Source organism: Melospiza melodia, chromosome 3 (genome assembly GCF_035770615.1).
Source record: "Melospiza melodia melodia isolate bMelMel2 chromosome 3, bMelMel2.pri, whole genome shotgun sequence".
NCBI classification, from domain to species: domain Eukaryota; kingdom Metazoa; phylum Chordata; class Aves; order Passeriformes; family Passerellidae; genus Melospiza; species Melospiza melodia.
Genome location: NC_086196.1, coordinates 18,528,831 through 18,552,729, shown reverse-complemented (window position 1 = coordinate 18,552,729; position 23,899 = coordinate 18,528,831).

The following is a 23,899-nucleotide window of genomic DNA, read 5'->3' as shown; positions in this document are numbered from 1 at the left end:
GCAGAGGCTGCCTGCCCCTCGCCAGGCCATTGGGGTGCAGGGCTTTCTGCTTCCTTGTCCTGCAGAAGAAGAAGTGGTATCCACTGTCATGTGGCAGAAAACAAACAAATCGAAGTGCCCAAGATGAGTGGCTGGTTGGCCTGACTTCTCCTTGTCCCTGCCTCTCTGATGGAGAGCATTGCTCTGCCTGTTTCAGGGTTTACCACTGTTGAATCTGTCAGTTTATACGGACTCAGGTATCTGAAAGTGATTTAGGCAAAAGTTTTTCCCAATGCCCAATTTGAGATCCTCGAGAAGCAGCTGAAAGCCAAGAAAGCTCCTCTAAGCAGCAGTGGCCTGGGTTCATGCCATGCTAGCACCATCATGGATGGGATTGGTTTTGCCTTTGTTTATCTGCAGAAGGCAGTTCAGGTTTTACAGAGAAATTTTATGCTGGACTATACCGAATTACTCCTGGTGGTGCCTATATCTCCAATAATTAGAGAGAACACCCTGTGGCTTTGATCCTAACTCAGGCATCTTAATTGAATTACCTGAATCCAAGCCTCTGTTTAAACATTATTCTTCAATCTTATGTAACTTAAGTAACCACCTATATTGGTATGCACATTTTTAAACATCTTCCTAAAGTGCAGAGTCATCAGTTGTTGCTAGAGAGCACAATATTTGACGGAGAGGAAGAATATAATTTAAAGTAAAGAGATATATATCACTTTTACCTGAAGGAGAATTAGGGCTGAAATGGTAGAAGTACACTGGACCATTTTGGGAAATACCTATAAGCAATGGTGTCAGGATACCACCTTCTGTTGCTAAGTATCTGAACTTGAAATCAGGGAATAAGTTTAAACAGCCTGAAACCTTTTTCTAAAAATACCCCTTTTCTAGAAAAACCTTTTTACTAAAAACACCTTTTTCAAAGAAAAGCAAAAAAGCAGCAGTGAATTTGTTCTCTTCCTCAGAAAACTCTGTAGTCATCAAGATGTCACAGCAGTCTTTCCCAGTTTTCCAGTTTGCCAGTATTAATGAGAGGAAAGGTGTTAAATATCATAGAATCATAGAATATCCTGAGTTGGAGGAGACCCACAAGGATCATTGAAGTCCAGCTCCTAGCCATTCCCAGGATAATCCCAAGAATCTCACCATGTGCCTAGGTATTTGGAAGAGGAAAACTGCAGATGTAAATTGGGTTTCTATAAAATTATATCAGCTACAGCAGCAGCACCTTGTGAATCTTGAACTTAAATTCACATAGGATTATTTTCATGCCAGATGAAAAGTCTACAGGACTGTAGATAAGGATCAAATTAGTTGCCTTTTATGAAGCATCACTCTAACAATTGACAAATCTTATTCTAAAAAATCCAAATGCACAAAAACCAAATGCCACAATCTTCACTTCAAAGAGGAAAACCAAACCTCTCAGATAGGGTCCCACAGCTGTCCTTACACTACTGAATTAAAGAGTGCCTGACCATATGCCCACCACCAGAGCAGGATTTTTTGAGCTGTTACCCTCTTAGGTGGTCCCTGGTTTAGTCTTGCCCTGGGCCAGCTAATATTTTCCAAAACTGTTCCCAAGCACACTCTGGGCATTAGCCTGTGTCAGGGATTATTGTCTGTCAGTAACTTTACTATGATGTCCTGTGCTGGACAGCAAGAAGGTTGAAGATTGTGAGCTAGGTCATGCAGCTGGTCCTGGTGAGAGAAAATGGCCATCAGCAGCCTTTGGTTTCCCAGTAAAAGGCAGGAATACCAGAGACAGGCATAGGACTTGATCAAATGCAGCCCTCCATCCATGTGAAATATGTCACTACATTCTCTTTCAAGCATTAAATCTACACTGCTGATCAAAACCTCAGCGTTCTCTTCCCAAACTCAAAACACCAAATAAAACCTGAGATAAACGTCACCCTTCAGTGAGTCTTCTGATTACCCATCAGTAACTGTGACACAGTCCTCCATCAGCATGGCTGTTGCTGTGACAGCTCATAGTGACATCCAGGTCTCCTAAGAGATGCCAGCATCCCATGATGGTCGATCTGCAGGAGTATTTACTGTCTCCACCACTACTGAGATAAGACAAAACTTCTGGCAGGTTCCTGGAGTAGGTAATTGTGCAGTTCTCTGCAAGATGTGCTGGGGTTCTATAGCTCTGTAGCCACCTTCATGGTCTTCCCTAATTCCTGCAAAGTGCCATGATGACCACAGGGTCATTGTGCCAATTTAGCCATTATGGTGGTGGACTCTGAAGCTGGGAGGCACAACCTGTGATTAACTCTAGAGACAGTGCAGCAATCATTTTGAGTTACTACCAGCCTAAGCCAGATTTGAACTGCTGACCAAGAAGTGAAAGGCTTTGTATCCTATTACCAATATCCTAAATCATTCAGCCCCCCCCGCAACTATATTTTTTGGATTATTATGTAGGAACAATAATAGAGTACCCCATAAACAGGTTCTTTAGATATTCAAACATGTCAGGTTGTACTTTCTACATTTTCAGATAATTGTGGAGTAAATATTTGTTAAATGAAGTATTTTACATCTGTCTTGGACCAAAGTGATCTTTCTGTCAGTAATACCACAGAACACTTGTAAAAGTATGCCGGCCATTACAGAGTTATGCACTCTTGGCAAATACAGTCTTTGAACTCATGTTACTGTGCTGCCAATAAAAAAACATGTTCTTTTTTATCAACTGGATGTCTTTCAATTATACAATCATTGTCTGACAGAAAAGCAGTTGAAATAGATTTTTTAAAAATCCTTTTTTTTTTAATTTCACACCAGTTGGCAAAAGGTTAATACTTGTTTGCCTAACTCTCAAAGAGACATTTGGTGTAGTTCAACAGTACAGAGAAAATACTGTATAAAGATCAAAAGGAAAAAAAGCATGCACACTTTCCTATGAAAGACAACACATGGTCCTTGCAGAAGGAAATGCTGCATTTCTTTCCCATATATCAGAGCTAGTCCTTCACCTCATCATGGTGCTCATCTGCAGTTAAAGCAAATTGTGCTGGTGCTGGAAGCCTGTGCTGTCCAACATTTTCATAACCCTCTTTAATCCTATAGAACACCAAAAGCAATCAGTTACCAAAAGCAATAAAATAGCTGCTTCAATCTAGACTGCCATTACACATTAGACATTCATATATGCAGCCAAATTCAGACTACACTTAAAATTGTGAAGTTATCTTTCCTATCCCTGTAACCACTGAAACACAGTGAAATTACTTCTCATGGACACAACAGCACTGAAAACACCCACACCACCAAGTCAGAACTGCACATGACAGCATGGATGCACTTTGAGATCCAACATGCTGCCACACTTTATCCACTCCAGCACAACGTCACACATACGTGATATATGCACAAAATCTACTTCATCCATAGGTTTGCAACTAACAAAATACAGTTTAAATACCAAAGATATGCCAAGGTGTCTCTATCCCTGAAACACATGCAGCTCCATCCTTTTCCCACAAGCAATGCTACTCCTTTTGCACTTTGAAAGTTAGTTTAACCTTCCTGTGAAGAAAGGATGCACTTTTAATTGTCATCTATGTAATCATCCTCTCTGTCTGCTCTTCTTTCCATGTGCAATTACACTAGTATTTGTCTTATTGACATGTGATTGCACTGATGTGGGATGCACTTGATCACTCTTTATTGTAAATTGTTTGTTTTTAATGAGGGAATTTGTCTTTCTGAGTCATTCCTCTTTGCATTGCCCAGAAGTACCAAAAACCTGCTTTTTTTCTACATGTATCGCTCTATCTACCTTCTGGACTGTTTCAGTTGAAAATTTTCCCTTTTCACATGAAAGGTCCTACTGCATTTCTTCTTTCTCACTCTAACTACTTTTTCAATGCTTTTTCATCAGCCACCTCCTGCCTCACTGCTGTTCAGGCTCCTCTTTTCTCCTTTGCACTCTCCTCTATACAGCTCCTGTACTTATCTTTTTCAATCATCCAGTCAGTGGAGGTGTGAGGACACCCCAGGTGCTGCTGCAAACTCTGTCCATTTGTGCTAGATGGATTTGTTAGTTAAATCAGATACCTTCCCCTTTCCAGCTTTGTCATTTGACAGGACATGTGCACTGATAACTTTCCTGCGTTTGGTCTATTTTTAACCTTGCCTTGGAGATTCTGGGAGTGGTTTGTCAGTGTACACAGTTAGTTAGGTAGGCTACAGTGGGCTACTAGCACAGTAAATGCTCATTCCAAAATACCAACCAGTTCTCACAACTTCCTGGTGAAGGGGAAGGAAGGGAAACCTTTGTTGATGGACTGCTCTATCCTCCTGTTGGTCTCTCCCAGAAAGAATTTCTCAGGGATGCTGCAGTCTGCTGGGAAGGTGATGCTGTTTCAGAGGTAGTGAATGTAGAAAGAAAGGTGAAGGAAAGTCTCCAAAAACCCAAACCAGCCACTTCTCTTCCTGCCTTTGCTGGGGAAACTATAATTCTTTCATCATCCTACTGCATTTTGCTTATTTAATCATTTCCTAGAGAAAGGAATGGTTACTTGAAAAGAATGGTTACTTGATCCACCTAAAAATGTGAGAGAATATCTATAGCTAAAGCAAAGTTAAGTCTGACAGAAGGATGGCTACATGGAGGAGGTGAAATATAATCGGAATTCCTAAGAGACATCAAAACTAGGAGATGGTATAATCAAAACTATTCCATACAAAGATTTGGATTCACTGAGGCTGAAGCATATATCCTTTTTGTCTTTAGACAATTCTGATATCAAATTTTCTAATCATGATTTAGTATTTTGGGGGGTTTCAGCATTTATAAACCTCTGGACTCAGGTAGCTCTGTAGGAGAGAGGAATCTGAAGGTGTTGCAAACATTTTGTGCCATGTGTCACAGGACCCATCACACAAATCAGCATTTACAGAGAGCTATTCCGTCCACCTCAGCCCCAGGTTCTCCTTTAATTATGCCTTCTGTTTCCATTGCATGTTACAGAAACTGAAGGACAACTGGAAACTGTAGGGCAACATTTGGTGACTGGCTTCCTAAATTAAACACAACAGTAAAATGCCTGCAATTAATAAAGATGAAGATGGATCCTATGTAACACCTGTAACACCCACCCAGGAAGAACCATCAATGACCCTTGCCTAAGACATCCATATTACACCTTACCCTGCCTGTTTCACTGTCCTGTAGAGACAGGGAGTATAGATTACTACCTTTATATTTGAAATATTAGATTATTACATTTATATTTGAAATACTAATCTTAAATTGTCCTGTTGACAAGAGGAAAAAAACTCTTTCAGAGAATGATTCACTTAGCATAGATGTCTGCTTTGGTAACTGCATCCTAAAAGTCTCTGCTTCTCTCCCCTGACTGTATGAGGAGTTTTGATAATTTGCTGACACTTGTCTATGTTATAGCTACCTACATTTGCTAATGTATTAATGCTGTGCTAGGTATCTATATCCCTTGACAGGAGGCTTGTAGAATTAAAAAGTCAAAATCGCATCATTTAATTGTCCTTAAATAACAAACCAGAGCTTCACCAATAAATCCACAGCCATAATGGCCCAGCTCCAAACTTGTCCTCATTCTTATAACCTATCTATAACTAAAAAACTCTTTCACTCACCCTTGTCATGAATCACCAGAGATTCTTCCTTTCTAGTTTCTTGCATGGCATTTTGGACAAACAATTCTTCCGATTGGCTCAGGTGAACGTATTCTCACTGCACCATGCAGCACTGCAGGACTTTAAAAATGCCTTCCTAGCTCACTGCCCATCTGTATTAACAAGCAGCATATGCTTTGCATAGGAAATGGGTCCTTGAGTGGTCCTGGTGACCACTGAAGGGTTAACCCTTCCTGCTCTCCCGGGGTGCAGGTTCCTCCAGGGGCTGCTCCTTTCTGAGCAGTAAGGAAGGCAGCTGCTTCTGCCCACTTAACCCCTCAGCCAAGAAACAGAACAAAATATCAGATTGGCTCGCGATGTGTTGTACCCAGAAATCCAAATTATGCCGCTTTTAGGTACTTTCCTGAACCACTTACACCCCATGCTCCCTCTAGAGTGAATGGCAAGTCAGAGGCATCTCTGGGTCACAATTCAACTAGGTAAGGGTGGAACTCCTTGAATAAAGGGCTGAAAACTCTAGCAAAAGCAAAGGCAAAACATGGTTAATTTAAACACATTCAGTGTCATCTTACTCTGAGCCCAGCCCCGCTGCAGTGCCTACAATCTTCAGGTCCAGGTGACAACAGAACAAGAGCAGAAGAAAGAGGGGATAGTTTTCTTTCTTTCTTTCTTTCTTTCTTTCTTTCTTTCTTTCTTTCTTTCTTTCTTTCTTTCTTTCTTTCTTTCTTTCTTTCTTTCTTTCTTTCTTTCTTTCTTTCTTTCTTTCTTTCTTTCTTTCTTTCTTTCTTTCTTTCTTTCTTTCTTTCTTTCTTTCTTTCTTTCTTTCTTTCTTTCTTTCTTTCTTTCTCATATGAACTTGTAGGATCAAGTTCCTGCAGATCTCTCTCATATGAGCCGATGACTGGATTTCTGACCCTGTGTTTTTATTTTCTTTGCATTCTGGGGGAAAATAATGCAATAGCCAGAACAATTAGGTGTATTAATTTGTAGGCAATAAAGAATTTGGTAGAACCACAAAGAGGAATAAACAACATACTAGAATTAAAAATTTTATGCCAAATTGCTTCTGGTGCCCTTTCACAGCAGATATTATAACTTTTGTGAACTTTCTACTATTCATCTCCTTTTTAAAAATCAACTATCAAACAAAATTAACTTTCATTCAACAAAATATGTCCCAAATACCCCAAAATACAGATAATAAATAAATTGATGGACTGAGAAGAGAAAGATAAATTACCTAAAGTGAAAACTAAGAACTCACTATTTTTTAAACAATTTGCTTTGCTTTCCAGATTTCATATATCACCAATAACAAAACAGAGCATAAAGAAATCAGAAATGTGTCTTCTTCATGAAAGTGCTATCAGTCTTTTCACAATGACACTATACTAACAGAACTCCTAGATGTGCTTAAACTGGTGATAGAAAAGCCTAGATGAGCCCAGACATGAAGTCACCTCAGTGGGCATGATAACTGATAATTCTTTCATATGGTGATCAAAGTGGGGATCATTATCATTTGAGTAACGTGGAGCACCTACTCCAGCAGATACTTTTGGGAACAGCTGGACCCATATATATCCCATTGACCTTGTGCACCTGAAAAAACTCCTAAATAAGGATTCCAGTCCCCCTGAGATCACTCTGAAATCAGTGGGCAGAAAGTGCCTCTATACTGCTCCTGCATGGAGCCAGGGCATGAACACGTGCCCTGCAGTGTGACCATGCAAATTATTGCTGCTAGTCCACAGAGAAGGCTGACCCAGTCTGACTTGTACTCCTCCAGACAATCTGAGAATTACCACAGACCAATGACTTTTGTCATGGGCAATTTCAGCACAACCATCTTGCTTTGGAGAATAAGAGAACGTAATAATAGAGGTACCATCAAATAAGACCAGCTGGCCTAGAGGCCAGAGAGGAAAGTTTAGCATTATTGAATTTACTAGTTAATACAAATAGCCCTAAGAGTGCAGTTCAGATGGGATGCTTGCTGAATTTTTGCTGGAATTGTCTGACCCCTCATCAGAGAAACTTGCACTGTTCTCAATACTAATTTAAGTGCTTTATATAAGTAATTTAAGAATTACACTGACAAACAATGAAAATATAACCTTTAATTAGGTCTAATGTACCTGGAAGTTGTCACCTTCCAGAATTGGAATTAAAAAATAGGAGGGTTTTTTTACAAGGAATCCATTTCACAGCATCATCTAACTGCAATCCTGAAATTGTCAAGAGAAATCTCTCCTTTCAAAGTTTATTTTATTTTCTCACTTAGAGAGATACCTTTTGTCAATCTCACTCTGAGTTGCCTACCACTCATCTGTACATATTTCAGCACCTTAGGCATACACTCCAATGTTTTGAATACCACTCCTATGTATAATTTTTAAATACCACAACACTGACACTATAATGACTCCCTTCTATTTCTGGATCTGGTCCTGAGTATCCAAAAGCAAGAAATCAAGTAAGGAAATTTTATTAGCAAGTGGCAAGACTTGATCAGAAGCCTAATCAGAAGAAGTAACCAACTCCTTTCTCATGATTTTCCTTGCCCAGGAATAGGAGCTAACTGAGTTGATCAGGTGGAAAGTTAGGTCCATGTGCCTACACTCATCTAAGCCTCCAAGGGGAACTACTCAGGAAAGGAAAAGGTGCACATTGCCTTTCTTCTAGTGTGATAAATCACTGAAGATGGGGTGCACTGACTGGGAAAGCCCTGGGAGTTCGTGGTTGCAGTGTTATCCCTCAACACTTCATTCCTGATGATGTATAAGGTATAATGCAGCCCTCAGAGTGCTGTACCCTGCTGTGTTCAAATAATGAGCAGAGACTAAATGTTTCAAGTCCTGAAGATGATTGATACCTGCGTAAGTTTATCATGCTGCCAATAAAGCAAGCAAGTCCTGTGTCTGAAACAGTTTTCACATTAATGTGTATATGGCTACTGAGTCAGGAAAACATTCAGAAAGGCTGGATAAGTATTAAATTCTGAATGTTTCATATTTTACAGTTTTAAAAAATTGTCATTCCTTGTAAAAAATGATCTGATCTTCAAGAACTCACCAGGTTCTGAATGGAGGTAACCTGTATTACTTATGTGAAGATTAACAGCACATTGAAATAGCTAAAATGATGCTGCAATGTTTACTGCAGTAGTTGTTACAACAACTCTAAGGTTCTCATTCTCCCCTAGGAGTTAGAGCTCCCAAAAATTTGAAAAGATCCACCAAAAAATCCCAACTCACAATTAAAACAATCAAAATAGCTAAAAGAACTAAAGCAAGATTACTTAGGTTAGAAAAAATTACAACTGTTGCTTCTATTGCAGATTCCTGATAACTCTTTTGTTAATTCCATTTCTCACAGTCTTCCACGATTATTTACATCTGAAGGTAGGAGCCTTGTGCAAAAAAAAGAAGCAATTCAGTGTTTATTTAATTAAAATCAGCTCTAATTTACCATCAGTATTTCTGAGTCTCGATGCCTTGGTCAGACATGAAATCTGGATTGCACCCACAAACAAGTTGCAGAAAAAGTGATAAATTCCTAGAAAAAAAATTTAACTGAGAAGCCAAAGACTGGAGAAGAGGAAGCAGGATGGTTGTGATTAAACATATAATGGCTATACAATGGGTATGACCTTCATCAGGAATACTGATCTTCCTTTTCTTTTTTAACCATCAGACAAGAGCAAGAATGGGCACATAACTAAAACTTCAAATTCCTTCATCTTTTGCATGAAAAACCCTCTAAGTCTGCTATTCCTAATAATCATTACAAGACATCAGACTTTGAAGATGACAAAAATTTCTTCTTTTGGTGCAATTCAAAAGTAATTATGGGTCTAGCCTAACAACAGCTGCATAATAGTTCTACTTACAATGAGATTGATTGATCAAAAAATATTATCCAGTGTCTTACACCTTTAGGATGTCTCAAAACCATATCTATTAACAAGATTGTTTGCCTGGAAGTCATAACCCTGAGTTACTCAAAACATCATCCGCCAGATAACAGAATGATATTTGTTCTCAAACATAAGTTTTTCTGGGTCATCATGTGAAAATATACAAAATGGGCTCTGAGCATGCTTAACCCTGCGTATGTTACCCTCTTTTGTTTTATTTTTCCCCTTAAGTAGTGATGCTGGGAGGTGATGTGAGATTTTGCATTTCCATTCACAGCAGAGGACTCCATGGAGTGCTCTGATTTGTGACCCTTATCCTTGCCACACATCCTTGCTTAGGAGCATGATGACTTTGGACAGCCTGCTGTGCCCCACACTGGGATCTACAGTAGCATAGACTAAATATTATCCATTTAAAATTATACATAGAGATCCCTTGCAAGCAAGACCAGAGACATTTCCTTCTCAGCTCCTAATATCAGAATAAACTAACATGAACTTAACAAGAAAAAAAAATAAATATATATACATATACACACTGTATTGTTGATTCCTCCTTTATGGGCTACACTGGTGGCAGTGTTTTCTGTTTCTAATCGCCACGGCCTTTATGATACTGTACTTAATGAATTATGCTCCTCAGGAGGAGGTCAGTGAAAGAATTGAGCTAAAAACCCCTAACAGTGTTGCTGGCCAGGAGCCAGCTCTTTCAGGGCTGTGTTTCTGCATGAGGTCTGCCACAGCTGGAGCGAAACGACTTGCAGGTGGCTCAGTGGGCAAGAGATCACACAGCGCTGCTCTGTCCGCCCCCCGACAGCAAGGAGGGAGTCACCTATGCCTGCTGCTGGTGGCTGAAAATGAGCAGGAAACGTCTGACAATCTTGATTAAGAACTCCCAAGCACTGAACTTTCCATAAGGAAAAGGCACACTCAGATCTCTGGGCTTTGACATTCCAACTTCCAATTTAAATACTGCTTGAGGTCCTGGAGAAAGCACTAATGCTTATCCTTAGGATGTTAGGCAGTGGATGCCTTAATAAAGATGATGTGCATGGCCCAGTTAGCACACCAAAGCCTGGACAATGAAGTAGGTATGCTCCATTTTCCCCCAAGTTTCATTCAGAGAGAATTTATAGGTTTTATTTTAAAACTAGCTGAAACATACTAAGTAATTTTCTGGAGTGTTTTTAAACTATTAATTTCTAAATTACATGAACAGATGCATATGCACAGTGGAAAATAGCATCAAATAGCTTGGGGGAACAGAGGAGCTCAACGACCTGGCCAAATAAAGTTAGGTTCCACTAACAGCCTGCTTGGACAACTCCTTTCACATCCCTGGGAACCCCACCACTCAGCCGTTCAGCTTCACTTTCTTGCAGATTAATCATTTGTGGTTTTGAAAATATATAAATCTTAAAGATCTGCAGAAACAGAGGAGCAGAAGGCTTTTCCACACCTCAGTCGACAGAAACTACTGTCCATTTGCTGCAGGACTCATTTGAGGCTCCTTAGCAGGAGAGACACAACCCTGATGTGGCAGCCAAGGATGAAGGGCTGCAGTGACCCTCCCAAATGCAGGCTGGGAGCCAGAGGGGCCACTGGGAAAAGATCAGGGGGCTTGGGGAGGGTGTTCAAACCAAACACAAACATCTTTCCATCAGCAGCCACTGAGAGTGTCCCCACAGCAGTGACAGCTCTGCCTCTCCTAGGCCCATCGTAAGGCTCCTCATAAGGAAAAGCCAACCTCAAACGTAGCACACACCAGGACTGATGGCATGGCTGCAGGGAAGGACCTCAGATTTACATGGACTCACCCACTCTGCTGCTGCTTTCAGCTTCTCAGTCTTCTCAGCTACCACCAGTGAGAATTATTTGCTGTTGTAGAAATAGTGTGACTCAGGAGCAACACCATGAGTGACCAGCACAGCTGGCGCTTTTCTCCAGAAAATTCTAAATCAATCCTATTCTAGAAATTTCTGTGAAGGATATGCATACTGCATCTTCGGTGCTGGGAGTCCTTAGGTTTGGTGGGACTACAAGGCAGACCTCTAAATCTGGGATCAGCAAAATATTTTCCTGAGCCTCCATGACTATATTCAATGTTTTGCTCCAGTTACAGTGATGCAGGTTAGCACAGGTGTTGTGATGCCAAAAAAAGGAGACACCATAATGATTTCTGCCAGACTTTACCATGTAAATAAAATGGCTGTTATTCCTTCTTCAAAAGTAAAAAGTGAATGGCTCAAAATGTGGCCTCCTTTTCTTTAGCAGCCCTCCTTAATAATTACATTTATCAAACCAGAAATGAGAAACATGTGACTAAGGTGACCATGAAATGATTATAAGAAAAATTTGAAATTCACAGGTGAAATACAGCAATTACAAGTAAGTGTAAGTCTTGTTAATGAATCACTGAATATAACTATCCAGCTAGTTAACTAAGAAATAACTCAGTGTGCAAAGAACTCGCTAAAAGTTATAGAAAATAACATACTTGGCCAAACTTTCATGAGCCCACTGTTTTGGCTCTTGATTCACCCAGTATGTCTCACAACATTTACAACACAGTTTTTTCCCCATTTCCTTTGTGTAAAGACATGCAAATTTACAGGGACCCAAACCAAAGTCCCATACCTCCTGGAATTTGATTATATTGTAGACATGCCCCTATAATCTGGAAAGAGTTACACAGAGACAGAAGAAGCTAATGCTGACAGGACTATTCTTAATTATCTTTACACTCATCTCACATTGCAGTACTTGTAGTACTTATGGACACGCCAGGCCATGGGATTAATGACTAGAAAGAGTCAGTGGCACAGCATGTTCAACAAAGCACCCTCAGCTCTTCCCATCTGGTCTCTAGTTCTCATTCCTGCACCCTTGATCATTAAGTCTTAATTTACTGCAGTTTAAACAACAACAAAAAAAGGTATAATGAGTAACATACTAGCTCATGTTCTGGTAGCTCTCATTCCCTATAAATTCCCACTACACCTAGGAAACTGTGGTTTGATTTTCTGTATTGCTAATTGGTGAGCACAGCCAAAGAAATTCCTAGCAGGTTTTCATCTCTTGAATTTATTTACCACCATGGAAGGGGAAAGGGGCTGCTCCTCTGGGAAGGAGGGAGAAGCTGGAAGGATTACATTAGTTTGACCTTACATTTGAGCTGACATCTAGCACGGTACTAAATCAGTGACTTGGCACGGGAGAGGGGATTAGCACGGGTGGGTTACAAGCAGCTTGCAGGAGTGCAGCTTTCCTGTGGCTACCAGAGGATGTCAGTAGAGGCTCCACTTGCAAAGGAGCCAAATGGAAAGAGGCAAAAGAAAGAAAATCCTCCAGGTTCTCTTAGTATAAAGTGCACAATGCATTAAGTTCTTCAAAATGGCTTGTCTCTTCCAGCTAATGATTTAGGACTACCAGTGAGCAGCAGTACATTGAAGGATGTAGCAAAGCTCATTGGGCTGCTTGTAATTTTTCATTCTTTCACCTTTCAAAAGCAACATTTTTTCAGTTAATTTTAAAACAATGAACAAAGTCAGAAGGCCCATTGTTGGAATAGCAGAGATGCTGGATATCAGATTAAAAAGAAACAAAATGTATATCAACTTCTCCCTCTCCTCCAGCCGAGCAGCCACAGATCCAGGAACACTTAAATGCAACAATAAAAATGAAACTTTTCTAATTATTGCTTTGCAGGGGTTGGCCTGCAACCTTTTAGTAAAGCAAACAATGGACTAGTGAAGCACAGGGTTTTAGCTAGAACCCCAGAAAATATTATATAGAATAAACAAACAAGCAAACAATCAAGCCCAAAATGGAAAGTATTTCCTCTGTTAAATTGTAGCCCATCACCTCTTCCAAGTAAAAGCTGACATCACTTCCACAGTGAACATTCCTGGCCATGGAGTCACTGATAAGAGTGACTGAGCTCCAAAATCAGGCAGATTTTGATGCCATGGCTTATGCTGAAAAATCACAGATTTTGTGGGCAATGAAATACCACCACAGAAGAGAACAGGTATCACCATTTAACAAGCTCTCATCCAAGAAAAGTCATGGAAAAATCCCACAAGAATTTTCCTCAAAATAAATGTGGACTTTTCAGGTCTTTCTATCCTGAAGTAATGCAAAGTAAGTTTACTGATTGAATAGGAATCTGAAACTGCAATGTTCTGTTAGAGGATGAAAGCTTTAATACTCCAAGCTGATATCCTCTAACAAAGGATTGAGAATCTCTCTCAGTTATTCTAGCTTGGGTGGATGCTGTTTGGTTTAACATTTTCTGCTCTTCCATTCTGCCCAGTCTGTAAATACAAATTATTATAGCTCATGTGGTCACTAGAGTTGGTCAAGTGTTTCAAGAAAATATTTTTTCTTCGGAAAAATGCCAGTCCTAGAAACTGACATGTTTCATGGGAACATGCAAGTTTTAAAAAACTTTTGTTGGGAAAATTTTCTCAGGTCCAGAATGGAATTTCTGGTCAAAACCACAGGGAGAGAGCGAGACGGATCTATCTCATAATAACAAATACCACAGTGATCATCTTTCCTCATAAATCAGTCCTTTGAGGCTTCTCAGTATTTTTTATCCCAGTTTCCTACACAAGTGATGAAAGTTACATGATCACATGATCTGTCTGTTTATCTCTCAGTCCTCCATTAAAAACATGGGGAGCCATTGGCCAAATTCTGTATTTACAGAGGTTACTGTGCACTGTTTGGGAGTTTTGGATAAACCAAGGGCTGAGTAGAGGAGAGAGAAGTAGCTACTCTGCCCACTGTGGGAAAGTGTCCAGCATGAGAGCAGACATGAATCCTGGTTTCCAGCTTGCGAAAGAGTCCGGCAGATGTGAGGTGGAGAACTGGAGATGCTCCAAGGTGATCACAGACATGGGGAAGCGAGACTCTGAGATAATTGCAGTGGATGGGTAATGAGAAGAGGCACATGACTCATCCACAGGAAACTTGAATTCTCTATTCGCTTTTCCCAGAACCACCTGCACTGCTTTTCTGTAGGTTGTCAGTGTTTTCTTGACAATGCTCTTTGCAGACCTGAGCAGCACAGAAAAGAAAGCACAGAATTGTAAAAAAATCTGCTACTTATCTCTTTTTTGAGTGCAAAACTATTTGCTGTATCTTTCAGCACTGCTTCTTCACAGGCATCCCTATCTGCCTGATGCACTTTACATTTCCCCCCATATCTTTTTGCTTAATTTTATATCATTGGTATTTTAGGCTCTGTCTCAGGTGAAAATATTAATTTCTGTTTTTCTGGTTCCTTTCATCTGAGAAGACTCTCAAGTCTGAATTGTGTTGCTTGTCAATTATTTCTCTTTTCCCTTTCTGTATCTGCAGGAGCAGACTCCCCATGGATTACGAAGATACTCTGGTCATGGGTAGGGCAGTCAGGGGAATTAGGGGACATGAGAGATCAGACAAGTCTGACTGGAGGGAAAAAATAACAAGCTTTTGATTTACTGAAAACGAGGAAGCTTCTGTGAAAAAGTACCAGAGAAGGCTATTATAAGTTAGCAGGTATATTGCTGTGAGTAAAATGCTTTTGACATCAATTTAGTCACAGTAGAGGAAGATTTGATTTGGGTATTTACAGGTTATGAACAGATTTTGCTATAGGAGCTGAGCTTCACATGCAGGTACATTTCTTTGTGGTCTGAATGTGCTTATTTAAAAGTGCAATTGACATGAATTGGCATCTTCTCAGAAACCTAAATAAATATAAACTAGCTCTAGAGCCCACACCCAGCTGGTTCATCTGAAAATATTTTATGATTGGAACAGACTTTTTTCTTGTAGTCCTTCAGCAGTAGAGTGCATGCAATATCCCTCTTAACAAAATTTATCAAAGGGATGTGCAAACCCAAAATAACAAGAAGATAAAACCAGCATTGTTCATAATGAGTTATTTTATAGGGTGTTTCCCATCTTTAGCTTCAGTGTTCTGGTAATTTAACACATGGAATAATACCAGCTAGTAATTTTGGCTTTGAATGATGTTATTTTATGTCTTATGAGAAGTTAATTGCATCATAGACACAGTCAAAAAGGAAAAAAAAAAATCCCTGAGGTATGGGACAGGTTTCTTTATATTGTTGCTTTCTATTCATGCAGCACCAGTCCGTGCTAGACCAAGCAGAACCAAAAATGAGGAAGGAAAAAAGTGGACACAGCAGGTGTAACAGAGAGCTCAGACCACAAAAGGGTGCTATCATTTTATAACATGAGCAAGCCTTCCATAGCGACCTGCAAAGAATGTGGCCTTTGAAATAGCTTCACTAGAATTAGTAGCCTTTCAGGAAATATTACTATTGTTCTGAATTCCACTTGAAAATTTAATTTGCCCCCTGTTATTTTCAGGCAAATTCCAGCAGAGCTTTATTCTATGAAATCTGTGTAGGTGCATAAGAAACATCATCTTGATTAAGGAAATTCATCCGCCTTTGCAGGCAGGGTGATCTATTTATCTTGTGTGTGCTTATCTGCTCGAGAGAGAAATTATATAATTTACATGTAGAGGTGTGTATCTACACTGGAATCATATGCATTCTGTATGTATGCCAGGAAATGTCTCATTAACTTGGAAGAATTGAACTGTTAACTAGCAAGTATTGAAACATTAACTAGTAAGTACTGCGATGTGAAAACTCACAGTTTGGTCTTAAAAACATGCATAGTGCTGTAGTACAGAAAAAAGAAACATGATGTGATGCAGCTTTCATACAAACAATATGCCAGAAAAGCAATTGCCTATTGTATGGAAGTCAGACTTCAATTCTGAATGCTCTTAATTTGAGGAGTGAGAATCAGGTGGCTCTGAGCTGAATCCCTGTGTGGGTACCGAAGGCAGCCAGGTGAGATACAAGGTGACTCAGTTGTCTTCCCATCGGTATGCCAGGGAGGAGGCATGTCTAGTTGGTTCAGTCAGTGTGACAATCAGGTGTGGCTGGCCTCCAGAGACCTTCTCAAGCTATTTTAGCAAACCTAGCAAGTTATCAGTGCTGATGAGGCTGCAGTAGCGCCAGTGGCGCGCAGGAAGCCGGGGCAGTCAGAGCCCCTGTGAGTGCCCAAAGTCCCCACTCTGACAGTCAGGGGGGTCCCTGTGAGCAGGAGCCCAAAGCCAGATGCTGTAATGGACCTAAATGCCCAGATTGCACAAGCCTTGTTAATTTGGAGTGGGTCCTGTGGCAAATGACATGGTCTTTTACAGATATTACCCAAGCTTGGAGAGAAAAAAGTCCTAGCTAGATTTGTAACCCATTAACAACCATCTCTTAGAAGTATTTATTTAACTTATGAACCTAGACTTTTTAAATAGCATTAAAAATACAAGGTATGGGACACAATTTGGGAGATAAATTAATAAATTGACTTATTTCTGCACTGGAGGATGTCAATGTTATTCAAAAATGTCAATAGCAATGACAGTAATTGTCCAGCTCATCTGCAGTGCAATTCTGAAACTTGCTACTTTATAAGCACAAAACTGATTTTTGATTCGATTCTGCTGAGATCAGCTAAACAGTCAAATTTGTCTTTGTAGCTAAAAATAAAGGTGAACATAACTTTAATTTATGCTGCTTTGATATAGTATATACTGTACATTTCTTTAGAGAAATGTTCAGCAATACCACCTTTTTCAAAGTCATGTGTAATAAGATCACTGGATTTGTATTTTTGTGTCATGCTAACTTTAATTTTTGCTTTGAAACAATCTTCAAAAAGGAAATGTGGAAGTCTCATACACCCAGCTGAACATTGTTTCAATCTGTGACTGGCTGCTGGCTGTCACACTGTGTTATTTCACACTGCCATGTCTGAAAAGATGTAACAGAATGTGGCAGAACACAAGACACATCAGAAACTCAGGAGCGGAAATACAAATTTTGGGGGGAAAAAATTTAAAAAAATGTACAGGTTGTCTGTAAAACCCAAGCAAGTAGCAAATATGCGACCAAGTACCTGACAGCCAATTTGGAAAGGAACTTATACCACTTCCTTCCCTCTCTCTACAATTAGTGGGTGAGAGGGGTCTGTCAGCAGGGAAAGAAAAATGTTAAGCTAAGAGCAAGAAAGACCACGAGAGCTGCCTACACAGCCTCCACTCTGGTTTGGGTTTTGGTTTTCTTTATTTTCTTTTCTTTCCTCTGGGTAGATAAATTAATAGTTCATGGCATTTTCCCTTTTTTTCCTGTGGAAAATATGGGTTCAGAGAGACCAGACATTTTATTACTTCTAATCAATTCCAACAAATTGTTCATTAACAGAAAAGAACTGGAAAACACCCTAGAAGTTGAAAGATTCCTGGTTTCCCATTTGAAGTGACTTTAAGCTTTGAAATGGGTTTCAAATGTATTTTTTTTAAATGTCAAAAAGTAAAATGCCTTAGTAATTAAAATAATTCAAGTGAAACAAAGCATATTTTTACTCTAAAAATTTTCCATTTTTTCTGTCTGAATAAAAATCAAAATAATTTCAATTGCCTTGACTGACAATATTTCCCTTCCATGCTTCTGAACTGCCAAGCTAATACAAAATTTGTTACTTTCACTGCAATGTACTAAAATATGCATAAATCTACCTATCTATCTGTCTATCTATCTATCTATCTATCTATCTATCTATCTATCTATCTATCTATCTATCTTTATGTTAGCTGTCAGTCAGGAAAAGCAGGTGTAAATTCAAATTTAATCTGTACATAGGAAAAAAATGAGGTGGAGGTTAACCAATAATCTGTTATAGATAGTGTACATTAATTTTAGGAAGCATGACCTCAACAGAGCTTGCCGGAATTGTTTATAGTGATGCTAAAAAAAGGAGCACTTGGGAGATTCCTATGATTTGATCAGAATTTAAATGAAATCACAGTAAGATAAAAAGTATCAGATATAGATACATGTGTATTTTAATTACACTCTAATTTCAACTTTTGTTGTAAGTTTTGCTGCATCAAGCAGCCAAACACACCTGGGGAGCTGTGCTTAGCCCTGCTCCCTCTGCCCTCTAATGAGGGCATTACTCACTCATCACTCCAATAATACTGCCATAACTGCAATAAAACTCAGAATATTCAGGGTAGATAGAAACAAAACGTAATCTTTAATATCTTAAATTCTATTTTCTCTTTCTCCACTGGATACAGAGGCTGTTTGCATGTTTAGCAATGGGTTAATCTCCCACCTAAAGTGGCCTGCTTTAACCTGGCAAAATTTTGAAGAACGTTTAATAGTGGAACTGCCTGTTTCCAGTCTCTGAAATTTGTGTGTCTAGTCAATTTTCATTCAGATGTATGTGGATATGTATGGTGTGCACACATACAGCCCAGCTAGTAACTTTGATGGTAAAGAGTTCATGTAACAGCTCAGCTTTTAAGATCTGCTAACCACTGACTTTGGGAGCCTTAGAACACATCTTCCTTGTGCAGGGCAGTGCAAGGCAGAAATCTCCTGCTGGACCCAGGACAGGGTGGTGGATGAGAAGATGATTCCTGCTTCTCCAGGGCAGAGACACACACAGCTCTAATGGGAGTGACCCCTTCCAGTGGGCACAGCTGTGCAATGTTTCTGCGCTGGGGCTGGTTCAGGGGTCTCTGAGTATCACCCCAGTGCCCTTGCCCAGTGTAAGACAGCTTCTGCTCTCGTGTCGGAGCTGCATCCTCCCGTAGGCTCTGCTCCCAACCTAAAGGAGCCCCTTTTTGCTGCAGAGACAAGCAGTTAATGCCTGACCAAAATGCTTCACATAGGACACACGAGCCCATTGTCAGAGTCAGCTGGGCTGTACCAGCCGTGCTCCCTGTTTGAGCTGCTAAAGTCTCCCTCTCCATAATGTATTTCAACTGAACAATGCTGCTTCAAGTCCATGGCAAAACGATGGCAGATGTGTTCAAGCACTTTGCCAGAACAGAACCAGGGTCCAGCCCTCAGAAACATCCCTTGGCACTGACCAATTTACTAACATGCTAGTATAGCATGGAATTCAACTTGCTGCAGCCTTTACGCACTGATACACTGAGCTGACATATCTCACCCTCTAGACAAATGTGAAGTCAATTTGTACATCTGCAGTGGCCATTTGCTCAGGATCTCTGAGCACAGGGCAGCTTCCCTGGAGCTGTTGAGCTTCTCCAACAAGCCTGCCAATTGACTGGAATTCCTAGACTAACAGCCAAAAAAGCAGCAGGACAGTAGATGATGTATAAAGGTTTGCAGCCAAATATGGTGGAGTTGGCACCTGTGACTTTGGCTCAGCACTGCAGTTCCCACTGTGAAGATCAGTGATTATTGCTTTAATAAGCAGTTCTTAAGTGAGGTACCTGATATCTGTTGTTGCAAGAGAAGGAGTGCCAAAGGCACAAAAGATGGGGAAGTTTTATAAAAACATAATCCTTGAAGCTCACCATTCAACTCACCTTAGATTTCTTTATTCTTGAAAAAAATTCTTTGAGTTATTTTACACACAAAAAAATATACATAAATATTTTACACACAAAAAAATATACATAAAGAGATTTCTCAGTGGGTTGCTTATTAGTTGAGATTTTGCAACTTGCCAAGAGTGCCCAGATTTCTGAGTCCCATTTAGCAAGAACCAAAGCTACAGAAGTTCTGTAACTATATACTAACTTGTAACTAAATACTAACTTGATACTAACTTGTTCCTAGTAGCACAACACTTGCAAAGAAAGACATGACCATGATGTTGGTTCATAAATCATTATGCCAGCAGGACTCTGTAAATATTCTTGTTTAAAAACACCAATTAAGGCTTGTGTTTCTTTGAACATCAGAAGTGGACACATGTTTATGTAAACATAGTATGCACAGGTCAATTCTGTTGAGCATAGTTGTAGTTTCTTTAAGTTACATTAACATTAAAATAAAAAGTGAAGGCAGGTTGATGCTCAGCAACAGCTTAATCTGTTTAACTTTAGAATGGAAATACTAACTGTTCAGTCTGAGACCGGGAAATAATTAATCCAGATGTAAAGAGAGAACCTTTGTCTTTGAATCTGTGTACTGTATTTTTAAATAAGTGTGCATTAATGAACTATTTTATGTTACTCATAGTGTTGTAATTTGCCACGTATTCTTCAATTATTATAGCTACAATTAGAACATCAGGCTTGGAGAAAAAGATTAAAGATCAGTTTTGTAAAAATCTCTGTCCTTAACACAAGAAGTTAGGTTTCTTAAGATTACTCCAAAGAATGCCTCTTTCTGAAGCACAGAGGATCACATTCTGTAGTCAAGTGAAATCTCATAGCAATGTGACTTGTAGCATGTGAAACTATTAATCCTGGGACCTCTGCAAGAGTTTCAGAAGAGTGTTTCCACTGCTAAATGAGGAGCAGCATCTTACAAAGGTGCATCGGTCTCAGGCTTACCAGCAGATGGAGTTGGAACAAGTTTTGATATGCATCATCATTAACATGAATAAGGGTCATTTCTGGAACAGCAGCACATAGCTGGTGTACTAGTGACACCTCCATTTATAATATGACAAGTGTGCAAGATATAACTGGAAAGAGATTTTTATTCAAGTCCAAGTGAAAAAAACACACTTGAGAAGCCTGGAATTTGTGCTGCAATGTCCAATGCAATTTGGTAAAGGTAATACAAAGGACAAACACGGCTTTTTTCCATTCTCAAGCAACTGACTGGGTTATGGAAGGGACTTGCAAGGCTTTAAACTATTTCCAGAAAAAGTGAGGTTATGAATGACAAAAAAAAGCACCATGCCAAATAATACATTGTTGCAGATCCTCTTCACATACAGCTAATTATTATAACAAATTTCTCTAAGACTTATCCGCATTAATAATTGCAATGACAAAAATTGCATTTAGGACAGTCTGAGACTGAAAAGTTTTAGAAACTATTTAATTAAATCAAGAAGTTAAGAAGAGATAAAAACACATTACCTTTCCCCTTCTTCCTGCTCAGTTGATGTAGGAATAGATGCTTCTCACCTAAAATAATAATGGAAAAAAGATGCTAATTGCTTCCACTTCCATGAGACATATGAAAAAAGACTCACCCTCTGACTTTTGTATTTTGGTATGAGGACATTCCACGAGTCTTTACATTGGAAGAAGCTGTTCTGATTGCAGACCACAAACCTCTCGTTAAAATTCTTGAAGCAGAAACTGATTATCCGGCTGATACATTACAGAAGTGGACATTAAGGCAAAGTTCTTATCATTATGATATCATAGCTAAGCTATCTGAAAAACAAAGCAGATCTTTTTTTTCCCTGTTGACTATTAGAGATGAAAAGGTTACCGCAAAGAATCCTTCCACTGCCTCCTGCCTTCCTCCCCCTTTGGGAAAGTGGGACAATGCACTTGAAAAGAGTCCCTCAGCAGGAGATCCTGCTGCCTTGCAGCTTCTGCAGCATTTGAAACCTGGGCAAGTAGGTGAGAAGTGTTGGTCTGAACCGGCAGTTTTTTACATTCACTCCATTAGGGTGCAAATGGCTAGAAGGGGCTGGACAGCGAAGGAGCAAGAACACAGAGTTCAGAAAGATTTGGGAATTTGTCTACAAACCAGGCAGCCACCCTGTGAGCTCACCAGCAGCCCCCAGATGAACTCTGTCAGTCACTGCAGCACTGCCTCCCTCCAGATGTGCTGGTAAATTGGAAGGAGCAGGGTGAGGGATAAACACAAGACAGTTGACTATCAGTGGCCTACCTGGGTACCAATTTCGATGTCAGAAGGACTGGAACTTCTGCTGTGAAGGCAAGGAGTCTTTAATTTGTGAACTAGAAGGCTGAAGCACAAGCAGAAAGAAAAATTGTGTGATCACCTAAAAGTTTACTTTAGTGTCCTCTTCCCAGGTGTTTTACCTGACCACAGAGGATGCACCCAGGAACAGGTGGTCACTAGGTGGAACAATAGCCTCTAATAATTTTAAAATTACACGCCTTTTCATTTTCATTTTCTACCCTCTAATCTGGTATTCCACTTTATGGGTAAAGCCTGGAATGAAAGATCAGTTCATCCTTTGTGATAATACATCACCAATGCTCATGCACTCCTACAGCACCTGCTCTGGCCACTGAAGCCTCCTTAGCTGCTCTTTGAGCCTAACAATGCTCAGCAGGGGCCCTTGCAGTTTGGCAAGCACACAGCTTCTTGCCCTGAGGGACAAGAATGCAGCTGACTCTGCTCAAAGGTGTTTCACAAAATAGGTAACATTCAGGTGAATTGACCTGCAGTGTTTAATCCAGAAGGAACCATGTGGCTATATGTATATTTATATATATATGAAAACCATGCATCTATCTATCTATCTATCTATCTATCTATCTATCTATCTATCTATCTATCTATCTATCTATCTATCTATCTATCTATCATATATATGTATATATATATATGTATATCTACTGGTATATATTATGTATATATTATATATATATATACCAGTACTGTAAGCAGCACCAGCCCACTGGCATATGCAATGGCATTCAAAAAGCTGCTCTGTGAATTTATTAGGGTACTTCCTGGCATATCTGTAGCCCAGGTCATCTAGCACTCTCATAAATTTTTGGGCACACTCAGGAAGTTGGCAATAGGCAGGAAACATTCCCAAAAGGCTGTTTGTACTGTTTGTATCTGAATCTCCTGTTCAATAGGATGACAGAGTCAGGCTGCCAGCCCCTGCACAGTTGCATTTATAAGCTGAGATGTAAACTCAGAGCTCACCTACAAGACAAAAACCTAGAACAAAAGATACAGACCAAAATCTTTTGAAAGAGACAGAGAGGAATAAATTTCATTCTGCTCAATTTTTTAATGGTAAGAGGTCTAAATCAGGGTAGGGGAATGATCCTCAGAGGATGGGTATCTACACTATAGGTGTATAGTCAACTGCAGGGAATCCCTTCTCAACCATGGTCCCCCTTAGTGTAAGACAGTGTGAGGTCCTTTATGCAAAGGGGCTTAAACTCACTCATGCACACTGTAGATTTGCACAGCACCTGATTTTTTACATCACTTCTCAGTGGAGGAGAAGGGATTTGAATCTGTCACACCACGGTTTCCTGATCTGCTGCAGGAAGGAGGACACCCTACACACGTCCCACTTCAGGAGCAAAACCCCCTCTAATTAGTCCCTAAAACCAGAGAGAGAACTATTTCACCAAAGACAACCAAATTACAGATTGTGAAGAAAGGCACCTATGTTACTAATTTTAGAAACATGCAAATGTTCAGAATTTGGCAAGAAAAGGAACTTCAGAGTGTCACCAATCAGGTTCTTCACCCCTGAGCATCACTCTGCAGCGTGCTCAGGCACTTTCCCCAGACACTGGAGCCC